Raw genomic sequence first — 13,727 nt, forward strand, 5'->3', positions numbered from 1 at the left:
CAGCTGGTCTACTTTCTCTGTGCCCTTCAGTTACTAACTTGAAGTGACAAGCTTGACCTCAGAGAGCCAATGAGGGGATCACAGAAGCTACTAGACATTTGAGGAATGTGATTGTGATGACTGAAGTCTCTATACTAGTTGGAGAAGAAAACTGCCAGCCCTGCTTCCAGGAGTACCATGATTTCTTGCTCTTCATTTGAAATAGACGGGATATGTCCACGGGTTTAATTTAAATTTGAATTGGAAATATAAATCTGTGAGCCTCTGGCTATAAACATATTTACAGATAAGAATAAAAGGTTGCTCCATCATACCATATGTCCTCTTTCGAGTTGTTGGAAGTAGCATTTGGTGTTTTCCATATTGCATACTCTGGATGCCCTAGAACTTGGGGTTAGAGACCCCCCATCTGCCTTTCTAAGCACCTCCACTCCCTCTCCTTGGTCCACAGAAGGCAGGCAGAGGGCAGACCAGAATAGCTTCCTTCCTAATTGGTAGGAAATGCCTGATGTATTAATGGCCACACTTAACATGCTTCAATTTTAATCCCTGCTTTAAATTTGGCACAATTGTTTCTACAATAAAGCCTGATTTTCTCCACAATAGGGTGCTGAGGGTATGTGCTTTCCATTCAAACACATAGAAAGCCCTTTTGTGAAAAAAAAAAAAAGATAAAATTCAGCCTTAGAGGCACTAGAAACCCACAGATCCAAGTGGGCTGCCAGGCCATTCAGTACCCTGCTCCTATCCCTTCCTCTACACACCCTCAGCCCCACCCTCCTTCCAGAAGCATTCCTGAATACCTCCTGTGTACTGTGGGATCAGGATGAGGGAGGATCATCACCATCTAGTGGGGCGATGTGTCCACCGTAGTGTGTGGCAAGATGAGGACCAGAGTCACCCCTCACCTTGTGAACCACCTTTCTCAAAGCCTGGGTGCTCACAGACCTGACACCACAGCTCCCTGAATTATGAGTGGGGTTACTCTTTCTTTCTTTCTTTCTTTCTTTCTTTCTTTCTTTCTTTCTTTCTTTCTTTCTTTCTTTCTCTCTTTCTTTTTTAAAAATATTCTGTTATTATTTACGGTATAGAGACAGAAATGGAGAGGGGAGGGGAAACAAAGAGTGAGGAGGAAAAGGAGAGGGAGAGTGAGAGACTTATCTCAGTAGTGCTTCACCACTGGTAGTCTGGGACCTGGAACTTGAATGCAGGTTCTCACCGATGGTAACCTGTGCACTCTTCCGAGTGCACCATACCCGGCCTCAGGTCACTCTCTTTCAAAATCCTTCTCACGCCAGGGAGAAGCTTCACAAGTGAGGGTGCGGCGCTGCAGGTGTCTCTCTTTTCCTCTGTCTCTCTTACCCTCTATCAAAAATAAAGAAAAAGAAAAGGGAGAAATGACCCCTGGGAGCAGTGGTGGTGTGTAGGCCTGACCGCTGTAGCTTTCGGTGGGGTGTACTCAACGCTGCTCTAATGGTCACTCTCCTCTCTTCCCAAGGACTGCACAGAGCAGGCTCCCAGTGAGTTAAGTACTCTTGCCTTGTCATGGTCCAAGCAACTCAGGTTTCTTTGAGCAGGGAAGAAAAAAGTCCCCCTTTAGAACAAATTGATCTGCATTAAAGGAATTGAGTCAATGAAGGGAACACATTAAAGAAATAACTGTGGGTGGGGAGCAGGAATAAGGGTTCTCTGAGGGTGGTGGCACTCCAGTGGCTGAGAGTGATGGACTGAGGACCCCTCTCTTCATGTTCCTTTCCCAGAGGCCATTTCTCACCTGAAGGCATCCAGAGAGGAATCTGTCTGCAACTGGTCTTGATACAGGTCAGCCTGGCTCCTGCCCAGAGAGACTCCGCTGGTAAGTGGGTTGTGTCTGTTCCATTTCTCACCCCCTCAGCTGAGAGGGTAGAAGTCCTCCGAGTACTGACTTAAGATTCTGGCTTAGGGAGTCCAGCAGTAGCACAGCAGGTTAAGCGCAGGTGGTGCAAAGCGCAAGGACCGGCGTGAGGATTCTGGTTTGAGCCCCCAGCTTCACAAGCAGTGAAGCAGGTCTGCAGGTGTCTTTCTTTCTCTCCCCCTCTCTGTCCTCCCCTCCTCTCTCCATTTCTCTCTATCCTATCCAACAACAATGACAACAATAATAACTATAACAATAAAACAACAAGGGCAACAAAAGGGAAAATAAAAAGAGTCTGGCCTAAAGGACTTTGCATGCGCATCATTGCTACATTTTATTTTTGTGGCACAAGAACTTCATACTTGCAAGGCACCACTACCTCCAAACATATTTTTCTTTCTTTTGATTTTAGATAGAGAGCGAAGGAAAAAGGAAGGAGAGAGAGATAGAGACACCACTGCACTGATCTTCCATCCATGGAGTGTCCCCTGATATCATGGCACCCCCACGTGCTATCAGGACTCCAACCAAGTGTTTCGCACAACGAGGCACTAGCTCCTGCCTCTCCTTTGCACCTGCACATCTTCTTAGTCTTCTAGATTCTGTTTCTCCATCTGAACAATGGAAGGGAAGACCTCCAGCTTCCTAGAGCAGGTCTGCTATGGGGAGGCACTGGGCAGGGGGAGGTAAGCTTCTAGCCCTTTCTGAGGGGAGGGGGCAGTTCTTTCAAACCCAGTACACTTGTACTGAGAGGGTGCAGGGGCGGGGCGCCATCACCCAGGATGGGGCATCCACAGCCTTCCCTGCAGACCTCTCTGTTCTGGGGAAACAGTGATTTTCTTCTGGGCTGAGTCTTCCTTTTCAGGTGCAGACCAATGGAGCAGAGATGAGGGCATGCTCAGGGGACTTCAGTCTTTCCCTGTGAGAATTGGAGGGACAGTCAGGGGACACCGAGCCGAGTGGGAGAATGACTTTGGTGCCCAGGGGAGCTGTGGCTGGCATCATCACGCAGGCCCAGTCATCAGTTGCCCATAAACTAGAGGGATGAATATTTGATGGAGACATAATTGCAGAGATCGAGGGCCCCTGTCGGCCTGGCAGTGAAATACAGCAGCCATCTGACCTCTTGTGGGAGTTAATCTATGCTCCAGCTGTAGACACGAGGCCCATTCGAGTTGCCTCTCCTGGTGGCACTGAGACATGGAGCAGGGACACAGGACTTTGGTGGAATCCTGCTGGGACTGCAGGACCGTCACCTGCCCCAGGAATGCTTTCATGCCCACTCCGGCACCCCAGCCGACTGTCCCAATGTGGCTGGGTCAGGTCACTTGGACAGAGGAAAGGAAGCATCTGCCTGCCCTGCCCAGGCCTGGTTGAAGGAAGGGGGCCAGGAGTACAAAGGTACCTGGCTTGGGGAAACTTCCACAGACCTGGGTGAATGTGCCTGACAGTCTCAACGCTTGGGGATGGGGAAGCATGGCTGTGTAATGGTGGCCAGATCACCTTCCTGCTCTGAATGCGGCTTCTTTAACTACAAAGTGGGGTTGGTGACAGTACCTACGGCATAGAGCCACGGAAATATTTACGAGATGAGTGACCTTGAAATGATAGTTTATCAGGTGGAGTATATGCCTTCTTGCTGTGCATGCGTTCTGGGTCCCAGTACCAACAGGAGCACCATAGCCATAACCAAGGAAGCTCCATGGAAGGTAGAGTGGTGTTTTGATCTTTCTCTCTCTCTCCTCTTTATCTCTCTTATCCCATTTCTCCCTTTCTTTCTCTAAGCAAATGTTATAGAATTTATATTCATTTTCTATTTATGTGCTATTGGAGACAGAGAGGGGGGGGGAGGAGAGAGAGAGAGGGAAAGAGACAGAGAGACATGTGCACCCCTATTTCACCACCTGTGAAGTTTTCCCTCTGCAGGTGGGGACCAAGGGTTTGAACCTAGGTCCTTGTGCATTGTAATGTGTGCTCTAAACCAGATGTGCCACTGCCTGGCCTATTGATAAAAATAGGCTGGGGACACAACACAGTGGCATCACACATGCATGAGACCACCCTGCCAGTTTATCCCACTGGTACCCCATAATAATCAAGTGCTTTTCAGGGTGGCTGGCAAGTACCTGGTGCTCAGAGTGCTCAGGAATTACCTGGACCAAGGTGTCCTCCTTCTGTCCAGGGTGTGAGCACATAGGAGCGAAAGCTGTTTCTGTTGCCAGTGGTTGAACTAGATTGCTATCAATAGCTCTTGGGGAGTGTTTGTTGGTGGCTGTTTGTTCAGAAGCTGTGAGCATCGTGTTCTAGAAGCCCTTGGCCACAATTTCCATCACATCACTGTTGGCCTGACTCTCAGACCTACTCTTAGGGCTCAGGTGACCACTAATAGATTGGGTCCCTCCAATAATAGTCAATAATTGACTGCCTGGTTCCCCCAGACTAATGAGCGGTGAGCATGAGCTAGAAAACTAGAAATCTTGGTTTGCAGCCAGGTCCTAGAGTGTGTGGGCTCACAGTTAGCACTGAGTCCTCTGCTGTGACCAACTTGGGACCTGGCATATAAGGGTTCATTGTTATAGCCCTAAGACAGACAACTGTTAGTGTGTGTTGTTGGCCTAAATTCCCTCCAGAAGATCCTGGCCAGCTGAGCAGATGGGCATCTGTCAGTGACTATAACAAAGAGGCCGTGGGGCTCACTAATCAGGCAATGGCTTAGAAATGGGTCCAGAACATCCTGGCAAAGTGAACCAATAAGTAGGTGTTGGGGCAGAATTCTCAGAGTGATGGAGCAGAGAAGCCAAGGCTCCTGTAGAACCAGACACGATTTCCGCACCAAGGAGAGTTCCACAGAAGGGCATTTATTTACCCACAGAACTGGTTTCCAAGGGGTGGGGAGAGGGTAGGTGGGGTTTAGTGATTATATTGGGGGGGTATTCACAGAATATATGATGCGACTTGATTTGGTTGCTGTTTGATTTTTCAGAAATTCAAAGCCTTTTAAGATTAAGGAAAGAAAGCACAATGATAACTTTTTTTTCCCTTTTTCTCCATTCTCCTTCTCCTCCTCCTCCACCTCCTCCTCCTCCTCCTCCTCCTCCTCCTCCTCCTTCTTCTTCTTCTTTTTTTTTTTCTTACCAGAGCACTGCTCAGCTCTAGCTTACAATGGTGCAGGGGATTGAACCTGGGACTTCAGAGCCTTAGGCATGAGACACTCTTTGCATAACCATTATGCTATCTACCCTCACCCATGACAACTCTTGAAGAGATGAAATGATTATTTTTGAAATATGAATGAGCAATAGCCATCCTGACTTTTCCTCCCCTCCACCTCTAGTATCCCTTCTTTGCAACCAGTGGGGGCTGAAGAAGGAGACACAAGAAAGTAGGATGAGAATCAGGGAGGTGGGGAGGACAGATCCTCAGGGAAGGGAGAAGCACAAAGAGACAGTATGGTGAGAACTGCAGACAAAGGGCTGGTGGGAAGCTCTGGAGATTCCAGAGCACCAGAACATCTTCCCTCCACTTCCCGATATCCACAGGGACCCAGGCTGCTTGTCAGGAGTCCCTAAGCTTAAGTGTAATGAGCAGATGAACCACTTTGTGAAGTTCTTCCACTGCTTACTCAGCTTAAAGGCTCAGATCCTCTGCTCTAATCAGAAGCACCATAACCTTCGCTTTCAATGATGTGTTCACAGGCACTGGTGGCATCAAAGACTTCAACAAGGGCTAGGGGATTCAGGACATGGCCTGGATGGAGCCTGAATCTGTGATCTTGTCACTTCTGGTGATGAGAAGCCAATTCAAGGAGGGCTGGTGTCTAAGGGCCATGGCAGGAGGAGGACAGCCCTCCCTGAGGACCGCTCAGCAGAAATGCAAACTGTGCAAATAGCGCTGTATTCCAGAGAGCCTCTCAGAAGTGAGCTGCTTCTCATTACATTGGTCCCAGCGTATGGACTAAGTGGTGTTTGATCGTCTCCACTCAGGGAGGTGGGAAGGCTGGCAACACCTTCTGGAAGCATTTCCATCAAAATAATTAAAACCAAAAAGCTTAAAGGTGTGAGTTTCTGTTGTCTGGAAAATTCATGCCTGTGTAATACTTCACTGCCCACTTATTCTGGATGGTCAGGCTCATGTTATTATTATAATGAATTATACTGGATTAATCAAAGCTATAAAATATAATAATGATGCAATGTGGTCTGAAAGAGAATTCATACACCAGGCACTGTGCCAGGTACTCTGTGTGTGCTGATGATTGCATTGTACAGCAAATACTGGCTTCTTCTCTCTTCCTCTCAAAGCAGTGCCTTTCCCTCACCCCCTTGTGTTGGGCTGGGTCACATGACTTTGCTTGTATACCAGCAGGTGGACATAAGTGCCAATGGCCCAGTGCCCAGCCAAGACCATAAAAGTCACCATGGATTGGCACATATTCCCTTGTGTTCCAGCTTGGTTCTCCACAAAGATACTTCTAGACATAATTAGAACCCAGCCTAAGCCCCAGCCTGGTTCAGGGTCACTACCTGGCAACAGTCCTGAGCACCCAGCCTAAGTCACCCCACACAAGACACCTGAGGCCACCAAGCTTGGTGGGATATTTGTTTTCCAGCACTTTCCCCCAGAACTGACTCATACATCATTTTCCTTCATATTTGCAAAAGCTCTTCGAAGCATCTGCCACACTTCTTTCCCAGGTTATAGGAAACAAGTTGCGGGTGGGGGGGGGGTAGATAGCATAGTAGCTATGCAAAGAGACTCTCAGGCCTGTGGCTCCACAAGTCCCAGGTTCAATCCCTTGTACCACCATAAGCCAGAGCTGAGCAGTGCTGTGGTAAAACAAACAAAAAAACTGCACAGTGGAGCTCAGATGTATTTGAGAAGGTGGGAGGGGCTGCTCCTATTCACCAACCCTCTGTGGCTCCCAGTGGAGGTTGGAGATGCCGCCTGAGAACATCTGAAGCTCCTTTCAGAGAGCCAGCGGGGGTCTCCCCACCCCATGGCTACTGGAAAAGGTCACATTTGGCGATTCAGCCCACAGAACAATGACATTTCAGTGATCAAAGAAAAGGTTAAAATATTCCTATAAATCTATTCCTGGGACTTTTAAGTATTTCCAATGTAAAGGGAAAATGTCATTTCTCTCCCCCCCCACCCCCAGAGTGGCAGTAGGTGGGCTGAGGGTAATGGGGCTACCCTCCCTCTCTGGGGAAGAGGCCTTTGCTCTGGGGCCCTCTACTTAGAAATGGAGGTGCGGTTAAGCCACGCCTCATTTATTTATGAAAATTGGGCCCCCAATATCCCCCCCACTCCAACCTCCAGCTTCTCCCAGGGGAGAAATGGACAGGGCAGATCTTAGAACGGTCCCTCCCAGTTCCTCTCTCCACAGTAGCTTCTGGGCTAAGGCATGATGGGGTGACACTGGGGTTGGGGACCCAGATGGCCTAGGGAAGCCCCTCCTCAAGCTTCCTATCCGTATACCCAACTGCCTTGTGCCTCCATGTGGGGATGTCTTAGGCTTCTCAAACCCTGGAGAGCCCAAAGGGACTCACCACTTCCTCTTTCTGGATTCCAGGTCTTGATGGGGGGGGGGGGTGGAGGCACTAAGAAACAGAGGAGGGGGCTGCCTCCTTCAACCTCCCCACCTCCACCCCCTGGACGAACACATGTGCTGACGAAACTCATAGAGCGACCGTGTCTGTGGGCAGTCAGGGAAGGCTTCCTGGAGGAATTACTATTGATCCTGAACCACGGCTAGTTCTAAAGAGGGTGGTTAAGGTAGTGGGGGCAATGCCTGGGCTCCTAGGAGCTTGTCCGGTGGGATCCTTGGGAAATTCTGTCTTCCCCCCAGTGTGCCCCCCCACCACTGCCAGCAAGGGTTGGGCTGCCTGGTGGGCTGTGCCCCACACGCCTGCAAGGAGATGCTGTTATTCATAGTCTTCCCACCCTTGTGCCACCCACGGCCCATCAGTCACTGAGCCCTGTTCTCATCTGCCTCTCCTCCAGGCCACCTTCCCTGCCGCCCCCAGCCTAGCGACAGCGTGGGCTGGGGCCCCAGTGCACCAGAGCATAAGCCACTTCTGCAGGCAGTACCTCCCCCTGCCACACACACACCAGACACCAAGCGGCCACCAGGGCCTGTCACTCTCTGGCTGGGTCCCTTTGATGGCACTGGACCACCAGCTGCAGGAGCTCAAGGCCCTTCCCATCTTGTGTTTTCATCACTGGGGCACCATCTCTGCAGGCCAATTGTTTTTCAGATTGAGAGAGTGTGTGGCATCGAAGCCTCCTCCAATGCAGTGAGGCCTGGGCTTGAACCCGGGTCTCATGTGTGGCAAAGCAGCACACTATCCACGTGAAGTATGTTGATGCCCCCCCCCTCGTGTCCCACTTTCTGCCTTTGCACGTGCAGATTCTCCACCTGGGATTCTCTGCTCTTTTCTTATCTCCTGCCTAATAAGCTCCCTGTTGGCTTTCAAGACCCAATGAAAAATAGTCATATAGAGAGAAAGGTAGCCAGCTGCCTCCCAAGCACCCCCTGCAGTCTTTCTCTCCCTCTCCCTCTCCCTCTCTCTCTCTAGCTTTATGTCCACAGCATCTGGAAGTAGGCTTTGATGGTGGCTTTGCTACCTGTAGCCCCCTCTCCCCTAAGAGGGCAGGACCCTCCCTGGGCTCACTCCTGCTCTTTGTATTTGGAGTCACATGATCAAGAGTTTGTAATACATGAAGGGAGGGCACCTTCCAGCAATTGAAATGGGGGTGGGTTGGGGGCGGGAGACTGGCCACCCTTGTCTCCATTTCAGACAGAGAAACAGTTTTTGACAAGCAAGGCCTTGGCAGCAGCCAAGATAGTGCTGTTTCCAGAACCATTCCTGAGGGACCCCTTGTGGGCAAGGTTCATGTTCTAGTGGCCCCAGGGGAACTGGATACCCCCCTGAACTGCCCCACCCCTGGGCTCCTAGGAGGTTCTGGAAGTTGGTGCTGATGTCAGTGGTGGGGAGGAAAAGAGGCAGCTTGGCAGCTTCAGGGGTGGCAGCTCAACTAGTGGAAGCTCATCATTCCAGCTTGTCCCTGAGCCAGGAATCAAAAGCACTCATGGTTCCCACTCAGCCACAGTTGGCACCGGACTATGGGGGGGGGGTGGACTGGCAGCACTCACTGCCTGGCTGAGCTCTGTGGGGCTGGGGTGCAGCTGGAACCCATGAAAGTACATGACTCTGGGTGTGTGTGGGGGGGTGCGAGGGAGTCAGCTTTCTGGAAGCAGCATAGGCTTGAAGAAGGAGCATGGGACGGAGAGTCCTGAGTCCTTGATCAGAGGTAGAGGCAGGATCTGTGTGACCTTAGGCCAATCACCTCACCTCTGTGAGTCTCCTGTGTCACGTGTTTAAAACGGGCACAATAGATAAGAACACCAATTACATCCTCTGGAACATGGCTCATGCAAGTTGAGACACACCCGAAGAGGTGTGGCCCCCAGGGCTGAGTACAGGCAACCTGAGGCCAGTTGCCCACAGGCCGCTGTCCCGTGTTACCTATGTGAACAGGGATCTTGGGGGTTAGTTACGGGCAACATACTATTAGTGTCACCTGAGAAAAGTGAAGGCTGAGGCTGTGGCTCATGTTAAGATTCTGTGGGTTAGCACTGTACTGGGCACTGAGTGGGCAGCAGGCAGGAGTCTGCTGTCCTCACTACCTGCATCTGGGTTCCGGGTCTCGATCCGTCACTTCCTGTATGGCCTCGGAGAGTGACTGCCTTCTCTGGCTCCACTGAAGGGAGGGTCACAGACACACGAACAGGGTCCTTAACAGCCCATTCCTCTCCGTCTAATGAACAAGACACTCAAGCTAGCCTGCCTTCTCCTCCATGTCCCAGAAGACATCTTGTCTTGGCAGAAAGCTTGGTGGGTAGAGAGAACTTCTGAGCAGTGGCCCTGCAGTGTGACACTTGGTTGATTGTAAATGATACCATGCACAAGGACTGAGGTTCAAGTCCCTGGTCCCCACTTGCAGGAGGGGAGCTTCATGAGTGGCGGAGAAGGGCTGCAGGTTTCTCTCTCTCTCTCCCTCTCTTTCTCCCCTTCCTCTCTGTTTGTCTCTGGCAAAAGAGAAAGAGATAGAGAGAGAGAGAGGGAGAGAGAGAGTGGGAGAGAGAGAGAGAGAGAGAGAGAGAGAGGGAGAGGGAGAGGGAGAGAGAGAGGGGGAATGGTCACCAGGCTTGAGTGTGTGTTCTTTTGATGCAAGCACTTAAGTCAGCATGCTGTCACATATACACTGGCATCAGATGGACAATTTTCCCTGCAGCCAGGTACATGGAAAATCTCTTCCACCCCTCCCTCCTCACATGACTTTGAACCCCCGTATACTCCCCGTGGTGTTCTTCATGCTCTTGTATATGCAATCATTTAAGGACTGACCACTAATGAAAGGATAAACTCTGCAGATCCTTCTGAGGGCTGCAAGGCCCAGCACGGCCTAGACCCAGCCCTTCGCAGTCACAGTCACTCTAGACCAGCCACACTCACCGGGCCTGCTTCTCCATGCGGCCAGCTCATCTCCAGTGCAGAACCTGCCCCTGCATTAGTGCCCCTGCCTAGAACTCTGTCCTGACACTCCTTCTACTGGCTGCCAGCTCCCCTCCAGAGCTCTGCTCTGGGGCAGGGAGGTAGTATAGTGGTTATACAGAGACTCTCATGCCTGAGGCTCCAAAGTCCAGGTTCAATCCTGCCACACCAGCATAAGCCAGAGCTTAGCAGTGCTTGGTCAAAATAACAATAATATTTTTTTAAAAAGAGGCTACTTGCAGGGTCAGGCAGCGGTGCATCGGGTTAAGCACATATAGCATGAAGCACAAGGACCCTTGAAAGGATCCTGGTTTGAGTCTCCAGCTCCCCACCTGCAGGGGGGTCACTTCACAAATGGTGAAGCAGGTCTGCAGGTGTCTATCTTTCTCTCTCCTTCCCTATCTTCCCCTCCTCTCTCAAGTTCTCTCTGTCCTATCCAATAAAATGCGGGGAGGGGAAGGTCTCCAGGAGCAGTGGACTTATAGAACATTCACTGAGCCCCAGCAATAACCCTGGAAGAAAAAAAAAGGAGGCTGCTCTAAGTGCAATTTAGTTTTCTCTCTCTCTCTCCCTCTCCCTCTCCCTCTCCCTCTCCCTCTCCCTCTCCCTCTCCCTCTCCCTCTCCCTCTCCCTCTCCCTCTCCCTCTCTCTCTGTTTTAGACCCTGTTCTCATTCTTCAAAGCACCCGACCCAGTTTTCCTTAGGTGTGTGTGCATGCCGCCACTTATGCCTGAAGAGTTCCTGGCGCTGGGGCTAGGCAGTGTGAAGGAGGGAGCAGAGAGTCCTTTGGGATGAAGCTGCAACTCTGGTGGTGGCCTTGGTGAGTTTCATACACACACACACACACACACACACACACACACACACACACACACACAGAAACGAGTGAAGAAGCTCACACACAACCCCCCACCCCTGCGTTGGAAACTAACTTTGTCAACCAAGGGTCTGTGGTCTAGGAGTTCACTTACATTATACAAGGAATTTATTAATCCCAGTTGTACCCACAGTACTTAGGTGAAAAGAAGAAGAGCTTCAAGCCTGGTTCCTCTAAACAAATGAGCAAATAAACAAAATAAGAAGAGTGGCTCAGTATACTGGGCCTGGTGGAGCCTCTGCTGGCTGGGCCGTCTCACTGAGAAGGCTCCTACAGTTGCCCCTTCTCTTTCTGGCCTCTGGCAGGGGAGCTTTGCAGAGTGCTTCCTTCCCTTCGCCTCTTGGGAATATTCCCCATAGCTGGCATCCTGGGAAGCAAGATGGCATCTTTCCCATTCCACAGAAGAGGAAACCAAGGCCCAGAATATTCTAACCTCCCTCTGGAAACCCAGCCAGTGTTGAGCAACTGAAGGATGACCCCCAACTCCCAGTTTTCATCCTAACTTCTTCAAGTTGTGTGAGTTTCACCATGTGCCCAACCTTTCTGGGCCGCAAAATAAGAGGGGTACTAGCATTGCAGGGGTGTGAGAAGGTCGGTGAGCAAACGTGTGCACATGCTCCCAGGACGTTCGCTGCTATCAGGTCCTCGTCAAAACTGAGTGGGCTCTGAGTGCTGGGTAGTGGCACACCTGGCAGACTGCACATGTTACCATGAGGAAGGACCCAGGTTCAAGCCCCCAGCCCACCTACAGGGGGGAAGCTTCAAGATCAGTGAAGCAGGTCTGCAGGTGTCTCTCTCTTCCCCCTCTATTGCTGCATTTTCCTAATTTCTCTCTGTCTCTATTCAATAAATAAATAAATAAATTAATCAATCTTATGTAAATGAAATATATATATATTGAGTGGACCTTGGAGCAGAGCCCTGCCCACTTGGGCACTCCCCAAACCATGGGGGCAGGGGCTGAATCTGCAAATGAAGAACTAGCTCAAAAAAGCATAGCCATTCCTGACACTTGGAGAGGATGAAAAAAGGAAGAAGAAAGGGAAAGAGAGAGAGATGGATTATTTTCCTGGGGAGAAGGCTGTCTTAGTGGGAGCCGGCTCAGGGAGGCGGGCGCTGTTGAAGCTCTGCCCGTCTCCGTTCTGGCATCACTGTGCCATTTCCACGGGCCTCACTTGATATAATATCCTAATTAGGGGACTGTTATTCATATGGGAGGCACCATGGCCAGGCAAAAAGCTGGTGGCTGACAGTGTCAGCTGGCTGCCTGCTCTGCCCTGTTCATCCCCTCTTCTTCTACCCCTCACTCCCAGACAACCTCACCTGCTGCCTGTTGTCCCTACCAGCCCAGAGCTGGGATGAATGTCAGACCCCTGGGGGCCATCCCTGTGTGTCCAGGCTGTCACAGCTGTCAAGGAGGAAGTGGCCCTGAGAGTGGGGAGACTTCCTGGGGACACACAGCAAAGTCAGAGGAGAGGGCAAAGAGAGTAGAAGGGAGAAGGAGTGGGGAGAGAATGAACTGCCACTGGGCACTGTCAGAGGACAGATGACAAGCCAGTGCACAGACCTGAACATCTGTTCTTCCAGGCAGGGGCTGGGGTTAACCTTTTCCCAAGCCTCAGTGTCCCCAACTGTAAAATGGGAGCCTGCTCAGTGGATGTTGAGGGGAGAGAGGAGGTGAAGTAATGTGGGGAGAAAGCAGGGGAGGGGTGGGAAAGAGGTGGGAGGAGATGGACAGCGCAAGGAAGACAGAGGCAGCAGAGCAGCCCTGGGGGGTGGAGGGAGGGTGGCTTCTCTGGAACAGATTTCCAGGAAGGGAGGGAATAGGAAGATTGTATTCCCACAGTCAGGAAGTGGGGGAGGGCGGCTGTGGAGTCCCCAAGCGGCTGTTTTGGCCAAATGTTCCAGATGTTTTTTTTTTTTTTTTTGCGGGGGGGGGGGGGCTGTAGAGCAGAGCCCTTGGGAGATTGGAACAGCTGTGGTGAGATCTGGCTTTCAGGTGGGTGCTGGGGGGAGAATCTGGGAGGGCCTGGGCCCAGGAGGGTGTGTGTGTGTGTGTGTGTGTTGGTTCACGACGCTAAAGCAGGTGACCCAGACATCCTCCTGTAGCCAGCTGCTAACTCACCAGCTCCCACTATGTGTGGAGCCAGAGCCTGTCCCCACTCTGCACACCTCACCCCTGTACTTCATCCCCTCCCCCCACTGTGGAGAGAATCCTGGTCTCAGAAAACTGAGGTGTGATCTCTTGTTCAGATACCCAGGGGTGATTCTCCTGGGTATTGCATCTTTCCCTGGCACTCATTTCAGGGGCAAGGACCTTGGAGGGGTCTGGGGTGGGAGAGGGTCCCGTCCTCTATGCTAAGTCTCTTGGATGTGGACAAGAGGCTTTCATTCCCAA

This window comes from Erinaceus europaeus, chromosome 17 (assembly GCF_950295315.1).
Source record: "Erinaceus europaeus chromosome 17, mEriEur2.1, whole genome shotgun sequence".
Taxonomy (NCBI): domain Eukaryota; kingdom Metazoa; phylum Chordata; class Mammalia; order Eulipotyphla; family Erinaceidae; genus Erinaceus; species Erinaceus europaeus.